At 40.0% G+C, this 14,324-nt stretch overlaps 1 protein-coding gene and 1 pseudogene across 4 annotated transcripts in view; both read right to left on the bottom strand.

Moving 5' to 3' along the window:
- The window catches only part of DYNC1I1 (dynein cytoplasmic 1 intermediate chain 1), a 325,120-nt gene that overhangs the window by 26,915 nt on the left and 283,881 nt on the right, over positions 1–14,324 (bottom strand). The window lies entirely within an intron of this gene.
- LOC126081455 (40S ribosomal protein S3a-like) lies at positions 2,841–3,848 on the bottom strand (annotated as a pseudogene).

Raw genomic sequence — 14,324 nt, 5'->3', positions numbered from 1 at the left:
AAATTTCACTAGACAAAGACTCCTTCATCTGTGTGTTTCCTTTTCTATTGCCATGTTGAGCATCAGTGAACTGGTAAAGAAAAAAAAGAAAACTGCACCCTTAAGCAACCTACTGCTCGTGTGGCACAGGCCAGTGAAATAAAGCCGTGACCCCCTGCTGCTTTAGATGCGTTTCCAGGGCGGTACCAATAACAGTAAAATATCCAGACCCAGACCCAATGATTTTAATGTGCCGACTCTCAAACAGAGCAGTGAAGTAGGCTATCGGTCGCTTCCCAGACAGACACGGACAGGGAAGGGTAAATTGTAGGGTGTTTGCTGTGTGCCTGACTATTTACAAGTTGTCTAATTTAATCCGCATAAAATCTCTGTAAGGTAGATGGTATTTACAGAAAAGAAAATTATAGTTCAGGGAGGTTAGTAACTTTCCCAAGGCCACAAAAGTTGTAAGTGGTGGAGTTGAATTTGGAATGCAGGTTTTTCTAACTGTTCAGCACTTCCTCTATTCACTAGACCATATAATCCTATAAAACATAGCAATGGTCTTCAATCTTCATAGATAAAACAATAGATCTGCTGCTCTACTCTTTACGGTCTCATGCAATTCAACTAATATTTCTTGAATACATACTACAGACCTGGTAGAAACAGTTAAAAAACATTGCAGTCAGAATGATTATTTCTTTTCTTGAATCTGTTATTAATGATCTAGAAGATCGTACCCACACATTTCCAGGCATCTTTAGTACCCTGTGATGCTAACAGGGAGACTCTGGGTGGTGCGAACTGTGAAGCACACAGCTACTATCCAAAAGGTTGAAGGTCGGAGTCCAGCCAGAGGTGCCTCAGAAGAAAGGCCTGGTTATCTATGGAAAAATCAGCAGTTGAAAACCCTGTGGAGCATAGTTCTACTCTGTCACACATGGGGACACCAGGAATTGGAATCGACTGGTATGGCAACTGGTTTTTGGATACTAACAGAAATCTTTTTCTCCTGAAAACTAAGAAATAGGAGGGGAATGGCCCATTAGCCAGCAGATACTAACAGCTGACCATGCTTGGAGAGTAGAATAAAATGACGCTACAAGGCAAGGATCAGGGTTCCAGTTCACCGAACGTCTGTGTGAGGGACTACCATTATACTGTCTAAAAAATAGAGATAACAAAGCATGTAGCAGAAAAGGCAATGGGAGAAAGCAGAAAACCACACACTTTGGGCAATTCAGCGTAACATCCTTGGATCTTAGTTTTTTCATCTGTAAAATGGAAGGTTAGTGACTGATCACATGGGCTCTTAGTTTTGGCATTCTACGACTAACTACGCTCCACTGTACTTTACTACCTGCTGCACGGATGGAATGGAGAAAAGGATGTGAAAGTTTTTTCACAGAAACAAACAAACAAAAAAAAACTAAACCCGTTGCCATACAGTAGAACTGCCCCATAGGGTTTTCAAAGAGCACCTGGTGGATTTGAACTGCTGATCCTTTGGTTAGCAGTGGTAGCTCTTAACCACTGTGCCACATTCAAAGGTAAGCATTATAACTAAAGCCATCTTCCTTGATGTTCTTTGGAATTCATATCACTGCCATTTTTTTCCTTACTTTGTATTTTAGTAAAGCATACATACAAAAATGCACCAGGATAGCTTTTAATGGAAAAAAAGAGAGAAAATATGAAAGTAATAAGAGACCTTCTATTTGATCCATTGCAGAGGAAATACAGAATATTAAATCCACATAAGAGAGGCAGGTATGAAATCTGTTAAGAAAACGAAATTCTACATCATTAGCATTTTACAATAAAGACTTGATCTCTAGATTTGAGCTTGAATTTGATAAGTATACTTCTGAAAATGAATACAGCTGCATAGTTTTGCAATCAGTTAAATAGAAAATGATTTCACGAGAGGTGAGTTTCTATTTCTGATGTCAGATAAGTACCGAAGTCACGTCCAGAAAACACAATGTTTACTTTCTGTTATATATTTTCCACTTCTCAGGATCCTCTAGGCATCCCAATAGGATTTAGTGTTTTGAAGGCTAGTGAATAGGAAGATTTGTGTTAAAATGCCTCCTAACACCTCCAAACACTGTGGTTCTTGAGGTTGTATTTGTCTCTAAATGATTATAGACTCAGCAGAAATGTTTACCCAAACCATGAGCATTTCTTTTGGAGTGGAGGGGGAATGAGGCAGAGTATAACCTGGGTGGAGGGGATAAATAATAGAATTTTTAATTTTCTCTTCTGAAATAAAAGAAAAACAAATGGAATCTTACCTTGAAAACTACATCCTCTTGAGAAAAAAATGATGACCAAAATACTAAACAATGAGTAATAAGAAAATATCCTTCAAAAATTATCATGTGTGTTCCTGTGAAGTCATTCAAAAAAAGAAAAAAAATCTAACCAGTTCTTCCAGGAAACATTAAAATGTGAGACCACAATGTCACTTTAAAAAGCCACCCAAGGACCCCAAACCTTTGGGCTCACACAAAAATGGATGTCTTCACCATAAAAAGAAAGTTCTTAAACAAACAAACCAAAACTTACAAAGCAAAGCAAACCAAAAAACCAACTCTCTGGCCCAAAAGAGGCATTGTGCCTTTGGTAGTCATGACTGGAAAACTTTATTTGCAAATTAATTTGAGAACCTTCTAAAGCACAAAATATTCTGTAAGTATCTTAATTTCTGTGGCTAGTATTAAAACAATACATATGATATCTCAATGATATCTTCACCTGTTTCAATCATGATCAGAAATCCAAAATAAGATATTCTTTTTTTTTTTCCTTTCAAAAATAAGATCTTTTATTTGTCATCATTAAAAACCTGAATTTTAAACAGATTCTTGAACTGGTGGCTCATAGCCATCAGCTCATCCAACTTTAGCACCTGTTTCATCTCCAGTAGCTTTTCCAGAACTTTTTCCTTCACCATGAAGCTCCATGAGTTTTCCGAATTCAAACAGGTTTCTTCAGCATTTTTACTTTTCTAACAAACACATCATGGAAAGAATAAATAGATTGGCAAGACTTTTCTATGTCTTTCCCAGTGCTGTCTGGAATCAATTTATTGACTACTTCTTTCAGGTCATTTGTATACACGTCTTGGGTCATGATTTCCATCATTTTTTTCCCCGGATTTGGTGGACCTATTGATGCTGAGTTTAAGACATCTTTTGAATCTGATTGTTGTGTTTTTTAGTGAAACCAACACAGAACAGACAAAGCAAATAACCATCGGTAGTCTTGACATCAACGTGAGCTTCTGTCATGGTCGCCATTTTTTGACAATGGAGCACATTTTGTCACGGGTAAGATTCATGCCATGGAAGTTGGTCAGTCAGTTTTTGCCCTGAACATCTTCAGTGATTAGCTTGAGTTTTCTAAATGCAACTTCATCATTCTGCAGACCAGCAAGGCTCACTTCAAAAACCCGACCATGAGGCCATTGGATACAATTTTTGTTCCCTGAGTTCTTGTGACTAGTGTTTTCCCAATATTTCTTATACTGAACATAGCTGGTGCTTTCACATCATACCAATCTGTCTTAGAAAATGGATCAACCACTTTCGTCTTGGCTCCTTTTTTGCCACCTTTCATGGTGCTGCTCAGAGAGCCAAAAGAATCGAACTTTCTTTGAGCTTATTTTGAGCAGAATATGTTTCCTGGGTCTATTTGTTGCTGGTGTGCATTAGATAAAAGTATATAAACACTTTAACTGGAATTCAAGAAGGTAACTAACAGCAGTCCAGGAATTGAGCATGTGCCTCTCTAGAAATGTAGAAGTTTTGCTAAATAAGTACTGAAGCCACATGAAAGGTATTCTTTGTTGCGCTACCTTCCTCTGCAGCCTATTTGCATGGCAGAGTCCTCCTAATCCAGGAGGCGCCACCAATAAAGAGGCTAATTATCCATATAAAAGAATGTATACATATTCACAGGTTTGGACTAGTATTTGAGTGTTTAAAGCCATGGCAAGAGCTACAAGCTTTGCCTAACTCACAAAAGGAGTACTTCCCATATTGACAGGAGTTTTACAAATAACAGCTCCACCTAAAGGCTCTCCTTTAAAAAGCGTGTTTTAATAGTAGCACAAATCTGTATAGAATCACTGTGAAAAGGCTTTGCAAGTGAGGATGCTCTCTTGACTTGTTTTTTGCATTTTTCTCAACTACTATGGCAATTTTGGTATGTTCTGCATTCTTGCTTGTTTGAGTTGTGGCAAGGCAGAGAGGGACGTCGTTTTGTTGCCCAAAACAGGTTCAGCCAAGTTGGCTCTTTAGTACAATGGAGGCTGGCTGTTCTCTGGCCTGATAATCCCTTTCTGGACTAATATTCTGTCTCTGTAAGGTCATGTGGCTGTAGAAAGAAGCAAGAAGGTTCAAAAGAGCCCCTTTTTGGTAGCAACTGGCCCATCTCTACTATGGCTCAGTGGTTTCATAGCCAACATTATACTAGTTGAAGAAAGAAACATTCAGCATATACTTAATGGTCAGGTTGAATTAGGGGCTGTATTAGACGACTGGGAGGGGAAGAGTGGACACTGGTATTGAGGATTAGGGGCTGTAAAGGGAGGATAATGAGCTGGACCTAGAAGCAGCTAGAAATGTGGTTGCATCAAGTGACTTAAAAAATTAGAAGGATGAGCAAGTAAAGTGGTATTTGTAGGCTCAAGCTGTCTTTGTTTACTTATTATTTATTTAATGTCAAACTATGCAGCTGTATTTTACTAGTTAAGTGGCAGAATATTCTCAGCCTGGTTCTTAAACTGCCAACCTCCACTCCAGCACTCTATTACCACATTACAAATCGTCCCACCAATATAATCAAATATGTATTATATATGTTTGTTATATATAAACATGTGTGTGTATAATAATAATTCTTAAAAAAAAAGTTTAAAAAATATCAAATTACAAACCCAGATCCATGCATTATGTTTGATGCCTTTTTACTCTTAAGATCCAAATTGCCCACATTAGCATTTGCCAGTTCCTAGAGTTAATATGGAGCCCTGGTGGTGCAGTGGTTAAGAGCTTGGCTACTAACCAAAAGGTCAGCAGTTTGAATCTACTGGCTGCTCTTTGGAAACCCTATGCGGGCAGTTCTACACCGTCCTATGGGGTTGCTATGAGTCAGAATCGACTCAACAGCAACGGGTTTGGTTTTTTTTTTTTATGAGCTAATCTGACATTATTGGTCTCACTGCATTTAGTAAATACAACTTATTAAAAATTCCATTTCTTTTCAAAAGTCATATACCCAAATACCAGATTTGTTCTGTCAAAACAGTCTTAAAGACTAAACATGGTAAACTTACCTAAATAATAAAATTTTCAAATCTACTTCTTGCATCAACAATTGGACACAATTTCAAAGGGTCAAGGCGAGTTTTTCTTTAGGTCTGCATTCCTGTGTTTTCTTGTATTAAATGCAACACATCTTTTATATTATAGCTAAAATAAGTATAGCTTATACTTCCATTTATTATAACGGATGAAAGACCTGGCAAAGAGAATTCAAAATAGCAGAAGTTCCCCAAAATATTCTGTTCTGTTCAAATGTAGAACATTTTCTTTGATATGCTTCCTGCTTTGCAAAAGATTTGCTTACCTTGCACTGTTTCCCCTAAGCCAAGCTAAAAACTAATGTGTGTTAAAAAAGCAAACACTAGCTAATCAAGAATGAGGTGATTCAGGACACTGGAAGTGACCATGGGAAAATAACCTGGGATTAATTATGAGCCCTGGACAGTCTGCAAGGTTAGAGGTTACATGAGGCTGGCCAAGATGGGCCCATATTGGTTTGGTCCCAAAACACTACTTAGGAGGAGGGAGACAAGTTTTAATTTATCTTCCAACATCAGATAAAAAATGCAGGCTAGAGCAGGGAGGTAGGGGGTCTTTGAGTCTCATAATTATGTAGATAGTTGTGTCTATTACCCTCATTCTCTCTGTCTTCAAACAGCCTTGTTTATAAGGTTAGGGAAGGCAACTTGTATACTATGTCACTGAAATGAAGAGGCAAGCACCTCTACTCTGGTTAAAAGAGCAAAAGGAAGAATTCACCCAGCCCTTACTTACTTTTTGCACAATGGTAAAGCCTTAGTCAGCTAGGTGGAGCCCTGGTGGTACAGTGGTTAAGTTTGGCTGCTAACAAAGTCACTGGTTCAAATCCACCAGCCACTCCTTGGAAGCTCTATGGGGCAGTTCTACTCTGTCCTATAGGGTCTCTATGAGTCAGAATCAATTCGATAAAAAGGGGTTTGATTTTTTTTAAGTCAGGTGGGTGAATTCTAAATCTTAAAAGCAAGGGCTTCGAACCAGTTCATTCTGGTTTGAACCCCAGCTGAGAATTTGCATTTCTAACCAGCTCCCTAGCTGAGAATTTGCATTTCCACCCCCAGATATACTGAATCAGGATCTACATTTTAAACAAGATCTCCAGGTGATTCTTATGTTTAACTTACTGGGAACTTATTAGAAATGCAAATTTGTATTTGTACTTGTATGAAATTATTCATACATGCCTGTTATCTTCCGTATGTATTTAACAGCCATAGGTATGTGTGGATGGGGTAAATGTTTGGGAGGAAGGTAGAAGTGGGATTGGGGGTGAAAGGACAGGAAGTATGAATATAGGCCAAGCCTACAGGTGACTTTATGATTACATTATTGTGGTTTCTTTCAAAGTTAAAAGTATTCTCCCTGGGTGAGCTTAAAAAAAGGAGGTGGGAAGGAAGAAAGAAAGGAATTTGATAACTGACACAAGTTTTATTGAAAACCAATTTTATGTTTGCTACCTTACGCTAGGAAGCAGGGGAAGAGGGAGCGAAAATGGGGATGAAGGAAAGAAAAAAAAGGTCAGACACCACCTGAATGTTATGTTTATCAGAAAGGCAGCCAGCAGGGCTTTGGGGCCGCAAAAAAAATAAATAAATAAAAAATAATGCACTTTGTTATCCGGTGTTACTGGCAGTAAACTATTGATTTTGTTAATCTTCTCACCTGTTTTAAATGTTACGCTTAGAAACCCTAATACCTAAAATTCTAACTTTTGATATTATTGTGCTTTTATTCAGATATTTTAAACATTTAACAAAATGCTAGCAGAAATAGGCTTGGTGTTCTTAATTAGAATGTTATCATTTTAGGAGCTATTTCAAGCTCCATGTAAAATACTGACTTGTTTTAAAGTTTGTTACTTTGACAAAGCACACACTTCAGGATAACCAAGGGCATTAACCCATCAACAAAGATTTATTAATGACCTGCTATTTTAGGCAATTGATAGATATATAAGAGTTGACTCTGTTCTCAGAAACTCAAAATCCACGTAGCAAAATGAGAGAATGCAATAATAAATAATAAAAGCAGAGTATTTTTTTTTAGGATCTATTTTTTCACTTTGTTCTAAAAGGATTTGTGGTGTCTTACAAGTTAAATATACTGCAAAATTAAGAATAAACATATAACAAAGAGTTCTAAAGAAGGCAAGTAGAACAGATAACTATTACCAGGATCCCGAGACAAGCTGATTATTACAGTCTGGTACTGAAATAGCTCTAAATTTCCTGATAACTAAGACAAAAGGAAAAACATCGCATCACAAGGAGGAACACAGATTTCATTGTTGAAGAAAGATAGAATGTAGATTCCTTCTCAAAGTCACATTCCTGGGAAAACTCAAGCAGGGATTTACCACGTCTGTGCATCCTTAGAAAAGAAGCTGGCTTTCTGCCTTGTTTATACCAACGAAAGAGAACAAGTATGTAGCCAATTATTAAATTCTGTGGTACAGATGGTATGTGCCAGAGGAATCTGGAGATGGGAGGCGGGGGGAGTGCTGGTAGTTACCACAGTCTGATGTGGCCAAGGAAGGTATTAATTAGGATAGGTGATGGGACCTGCCTTGAAAGATGCATACACTTCCATAGATGGTAAGGAAGATAACTGAGGAGGGGAAAGCAAAACATTCAAGGACCTGAATATGTAAAGCAACATGGCATTCCCAGTTAACCATTGCTGTCTAATCAACTTGTACTCATGGCTACCCCATGTGTGTCAGAGTAGAACTGTGCTCCATAGGGTTTTCAATGGCTGATTTTTCAGAATTAGATTACCTGGCCTTCTGAGGTGCCTCTGGGTGGACTCAAACCACTAACCTTTTAGTTAGGAGCCAAATACTTAACCATCTGCACTACCGAGCGACTCTATGGTATTCCCAGATGGAGGTAAAAGTAGAGTGTGGGGACAGCTCAGATGGACCCTGAGGATTTACCCTAAGAAATAATAGGAAATAATTTTGGTTTGTGTGGGGCAAGGGGCATGTTATGAGAGGTCTTGACTATATAGTTAAGTATCTTAGATGTGATAAGCTATTAATTTATTAAACACTTATTGATAAGTGTGCAGAACATTGCACTATGAGCTAAATGGATTCAGAGATGTCTTTCATGAGAATATTCTCTTTTCTTCTAATGCAGACAACTAAATGATAAATACCATTAATTGAGTAGAAAATAGAAGAATCAGCCAAGTAGGGGAGGAAGATCTTGTTTGCTTTTAAACATGATGAATTTGAATCACTCATGTTCACCTTGCACTGGAAATATAGCTCTGGAGTTGAAAGAGAGGGCAGGCTTGAAGTCCATGCTAAGAGATGATTGGTAGGAGCTGCTGAGGTAGAGGAGAAGGTACGGAGGTCTTTAGCAGTACTGGAAACTTTGAAGAAGTGGGCCAAGAGTGTGAAGAACCAGAGGAGAGACCCAAGGCAAACCAGAGGAGAACATAACCTGGGCTGGAGAGAGCTGCAAGAATGAGTAGTAGATAGTATCACAGAAGATGAGTACTAAGAAGAAGCCATGGCATTTAGCAATTAGGGGTTCTCTGATGGCCTTGGAGAGAGAAGTGTCAACAGACCTAACAGGCTTGGTAAAGGAGTGGTTGAGTAATGTGGCCATGGTCAGTTTGGCTCTTCAAGCTGTTTGGCAACTAACCTGAATTTTGGGACTAAATGTCTATGATAGTTTAAGCCAACCTATCTAATCACGAACCACTGATTTATAAGAGGATCCTAACCCAGGACCTTCTTTTCTTTCCTCAACCCCACCCACTCTCTATTGGAATGTAACATCCTTGACATGTGAGACCATTTCTTTGGTAAATCTATATTCCAAGCACTTGGCATAAAGCCTGGCAAATAGAAGGCAGACAAGATGGTTTTGGAAGTGGGTGATGAAGCAGGCAGGCTCTAGATCCAGTTCCTTTACTGCCTGATGCTTGTGAAGAGATTTGTGAACCTTCTTCCTCTGACCCTTTGGGCTATGGATTCTTAGTCTCCCCCGGGGTGTACCTCGACTTTCCTTAAAGGATTTTTAACTCAGCATCCTCCTTGGGCTACCTCTTGTGCTTTTAGCGTGCTACATGGTTCAAAACTGTTCTGCTTAGGCCGGTGCCTTGAAACCTAATCTCTGGTGAAGGTCACAGCTGCTACTTAGTTGCGACAAAGATTTCAGCATGTCTGTACCCGTGGGAACGAACCCGGAGCAGGGGACTCTTCTTGAGCAGCTGAGCAGCCAAACCTCTTACCACGATGCCATCAGAGCTCTAATATGGAAATGAGTAAAAAAAAAAAAAAAATAGGCCACTATTGAGATGGATGTAGAAAATCTATCCAGGAATTTCTTGTGTACTCAAGGAACAAGATAAGAAAACCTATTGCCATTGAGTGGATTCTGACTCATAGCAACCCTATAGGGCAGAGTAGAACTGCCCCATAGGAGCGCCTGGTAGATTCGAACTGCCGACCCTTTGGTTAGCAGCCCTAGCTCTTAATCACTACACCAGCAAGGTGTCCAGGAACAAGATAATGGCAATTAAGTTTCTGATGAACTTTTTCTCATTCATAACAAACACTCCATAGTCACTACGCTTTGAATTAAAGCATCAGTAAGTACCTGAGGGAAACCCTGCTGGCGTAGTAGTTAAGTGCTACGGCTGCTAACCAAAAGGCCGGCAGTTCGAATCCGCCAGGCACTCCTTGGAAACTCTATGGGTCAGTTCTACTCTGTCCTATAGGGTCTCTATGAGTCGGAATCGACTCGATGACAGTGGGTTTGCGTTGGTTTTTTGATATATATAGTAATATATATATAAAATATGTTCCTCTGGAAACAGCAGAGCCTTTTTTAGTTTTCAATGTAGCTTCAAGTCATATTCATATCTCTGTGATGTTCTTGTGCTAACTGGGACAAGTAAGGATGCAGAACTGACAGCTAGGTGGAATTCATTGCTATCTCAATAAAAATGGGTCAACCCATCCCAGGGATCCAATGAAACATGAACCAGAAATCACAATTCTGTTCAGTTCAGTCAGCCACTTGCGCTTGCAGATAGCCATTATGTCCTGGAGCATAAGTCTTCTACACTTGAGTTTAGAGTTTATTTTGATTTAATTTTGTTACCCTCTGTAAACTCAGCCTTGACCTCCCTTTCTTTTAGAAAAGGCGGTTTGAGGCTAGGATGGGGGGGTTGGGTGAGAGGGCAGTTGAGTGTGACTTGGGTTCTAAGGCTGAAACACTGGCATCCAGGACTGGGGTTAACTTTAAATACAAGAGCCAGCCCCTGCTGAGCTTTCCTTATCAGCTGCCTTAAAAGCTAATTACTGCTCAATAGGTTGGAAAAGTTTCAAAGAATTTTTGAATACATTTCTACATTTCTTTTCTCCCAACAATAGGATCTATCAAACAGTGAGGAAAAGGCTTTGTTTAACAGCACCGACAGGAGATTACGGGAATGTTTTTGATTGCCAAAGTGACTATTTTTACACAGCATTAATGATGCCACAATAACCAATATCTACAGCTTGGTTTTGACAGTTTATCACAAGGGTTCCAATTGTTTAAAAAAAAAAAAAAATGAAAGGGGTTAAAAAAAATAGAGAGGGAAAAATAAGAAAGAGACTGTTTTATTTTGCTACATTTCCATTTGTTAACAAAACTCTCCATAAGCAAAACCAGAGGTCATTAGCAAACAACCAAAACATGCCCATCTCGGGAAGAATACAACTCCCTTCATCATTTAAAACACTGCTTTGCTGAAAACCCAAATCATGACAAATCCTCAAAATGAAAAATTCAGTGCAGACTTGAAACCACCTGACTTCACTTTGGCTTTGTGCTCCTTAAAATTACCTAGAAAATACCATAATCTTCTCTCTGTGCGGCTGGATGTGGGCCAGGGCCCTGGCTCCAGAGGCAAAGGGCAAAACTAAAAATCCTGTCTGAACAGTCAGCCCCACCCTCTCTCCCATGTCCGCTTGGCCTCGTGACAAAAAGTGAGGTCTAAAGCACATTCATCCAGGGCCTGGGTTTTTGGCCAAAACTCAAGACTCTTATACAGCAAACAAAAATGAAATCCAAAATGTTATCACCCTGTCTTAAGAAGTCAACCCCCCCCCAAAAAAATGAGTTTAAATGAGTGTATTGCATTTGATGAATCGTTCACATTTGCAATTTAATAGGGAAGCAATAGAATTGTAGGAAAATGTTGTTTTCTGCTTCTGAGAAGGATTGTTAGCTGAGATTTTCAATTCCATAGTAGAACTGTGCTCCATAGGGTTTAATGTTTTAAATTATTAGATTTGATAATCTGGGGTGTGTGTGTGTGTGTGTTTTTGTGTATGTATGTGTGTGACAGAGAGAGAGCTTGAAAGAGAGAGAAAAGAGATTCAACCACTTGGAGAGTAAAGGGCTAACCACATGGTGGGTGGGAGGGTACAAGGACTCCATTGTGGGGGTTTGCCTGCCTGGCATGGGTACCCCCAGGCTGTGGGTAAGTGTCCAAATGCCCTTCGCTCTACTTCACTGAAAGCTCCAGCTCTTAAGGACTCACTCTCCCCAGCGCCCACCGACTCTGGCATCCCCCCCTCCCCACTCTCTCTCATGCTTTAGATGATGGGTGAGAGCCAGGAGAGACTGTCAAGTAATTTTTACCTCCTGCCGAGCTAGTGACAGGCTCAGTACAAATAGCTACATTGAGAAAGTACCTCTATCCCACTGATCCCACCACCAGCGCTCGAACAAGACAGTCCAAGGCTATGAATACCAACATCTGATCCCATTGGGCCAGATCAGAGCTGAAACTGCAGGACCCAGCATTCTCAATGCGTTTTCCCCTCGTCCGCTAATCAAAACCCTCTGCTCCAGCCAGCCGGCTGCGTTCACAGTCTCCTCAACGCTTGGAATCCCTTTGGCCTCCAAGCCTTTGTTCTTGCTGTTTCCTACCCTTGAAGAATGTACTATTCTCTCCCCTTCGTACACACTGTCCAAATCCTGCGATTGCGATCAAGCCTAACTCCACAATCCCCTCTCAAACGTCTACAGAATGCACAGGGACTTCTCCTGATTCCTCAGCGGTTGTTTCCTGGCTTTATTTTTGTTGCTCTGTCATCGGCTGCCTTGGAGTCTGTCTTATGCTGTTATATTTAAATATACTCTTATTTCACTCCCAAAGTGTTTAGCTTTCCCTGTAGAGCCAAATTTTCCAAACAATCCTGGAAGGCTATGAGTCTAGTTCTTCAGGGGGTCTATGAGTTCCCTAGGAGAAATATTAGTTTTATGCTTTCCTTTAGGTGAGAGTCTAAACAATCGTGTAAGCAGGTTGTGGATCATCTGGACGCTGCAGCCTCAGAACCGTGTACGTCGGAGTAGGGGCCTGCAGGAGTGTTTTCACTTACAGTCATGGCAGACCGGGGAAAAAATCTCTAAGGAACCATGAGTGTGAAATAACACATTTTTTATCTGGTGAAGGTTTTATAATAATGTGGGTAGGAGAGGGTGTGGTGGATTGGAATCATCCCATAGCACAGGGTCACTGTGTTGGTGAGGGTTCTCCAGAGAAACAAAACCAATAGGGTTATAAATATATCCTAAACGAAACCAAACCCATTGCCAGTGAGCTGACTCCGACTCATGGTGACCCCATGTGGGTCACAGTAGAACTGTGCTCCATAGGGTTTAATGGGTGATTTTTTAGAAGTAGATCTCCAGGCCTTTCTTCTGAGGAGCCTCTGGGTAGACTCGAATGCCAACCTTTAAGTAAGCAGCTGAGTACTTAACTGTTGTGCCATCCAGGAACTATACATACATACATATATATATGTACATGTATATATATGTATCTCTTTTTTTATTGCGATTGCTATATGTATCAATATATATATCACTTTATCATAGAGAGAGAGAGTGATTGATTTTAAGGAATTGTCTCAGGCAATTGTAGGGGCTGGCAAGTCTGAAATTCATAAGTCAGGTGACAGGCTGGAAACTCCAGCAGGATGTCTATGCTATAGCCTTGAAGTAGAATTCCTTCTCCCTCAGGAAACCTCAGTGTCAGCTCTTAAGGCCTTCAGCTGACTGGATGAGGCCCACTGACATTATGGAGGGTAATCTGTTTTACTTAAAGTCAACTGATCGTGAATGTTAATTCCGTGTAAATACTGTCACAGCAACCTCTAGACTAGTATCTGGCCAAACAACTGGGCACCATAGCCTAGCCAAGCTGACACATACAATTAACCATCACAGAAAGGTAGGCAGCCAAACTGGAAAGAACCTGCACCCTGAGGGTTTGCCCAATACTAGACTGTGAACAGCATTTTAGTTTCAGCAAAACATCACTTGTCACATTCAATTAATGTGGTCAATTGCAATGTTAGTTGTTTTGGCTTAAATTTAATTTCTGAATTTTAGCGTGGGGGCTGTAAAATTGTTCAAGAGTTATAAGCTATATATAAAAAAAAAGCTATAGCTTATATATATTTAGAAACCCTCAGTGGCTTCTCAATACTACTTAGAATAGCGTCCAAACACCTCATAAGGAGTTATTTGGCCCCTGATCACCTTTTCAAGCTCATCTACCAGTTTATTTTTGCTGCTAACATGGAGGCCTTTGTCCTCTTCCTCAAACAAACCAAGCCAAGCTTGCTCCTGCTTCACAGACTTTTACACTTGTTCCCTTTACCTACAATGCTGTCTCCCCACATCTTCACAGGGCTAACTCCATTTCATTATTCATGTCTACTCAAGTGTGACCTCCTCAGAGAGGCCTATCCTACTCACCCATCTCAAATAGCTCTCCCCAACCCCCGACACTTTCTACCTCTAACAGTTTCATTTTCTTTGTAACATTGATCACTATCTGAAATTACATTGTGTAGTTGTTTATTTAAGGAGCCCTGGTGGTGCAGTGGTTAAGTGCTCAGTTGCTAACCAAAGCTGGGTGGTTTGAATCTGCCAGCTGCTCCTCGAGAGGAAG

Source organism: Elephas maximus, chromosome 8 (genome assembly GCF_024166365.1).
Source record: "Elephas maximus indicus isolate mEleMax1 chromosome 8, mEleMax1 primary haplotype, whole genome shotgun sequence".
Taxonomy (NCBI): domain Eukaryota; kingdom Metazoa; phylum Chordata; class Mammalia; order Proboscidea; family Elephantidae; genus Elephas; species Elephas maximus.
This window is presented reverse-complemented; position numbering and strand designations above follow the sequence as displayed.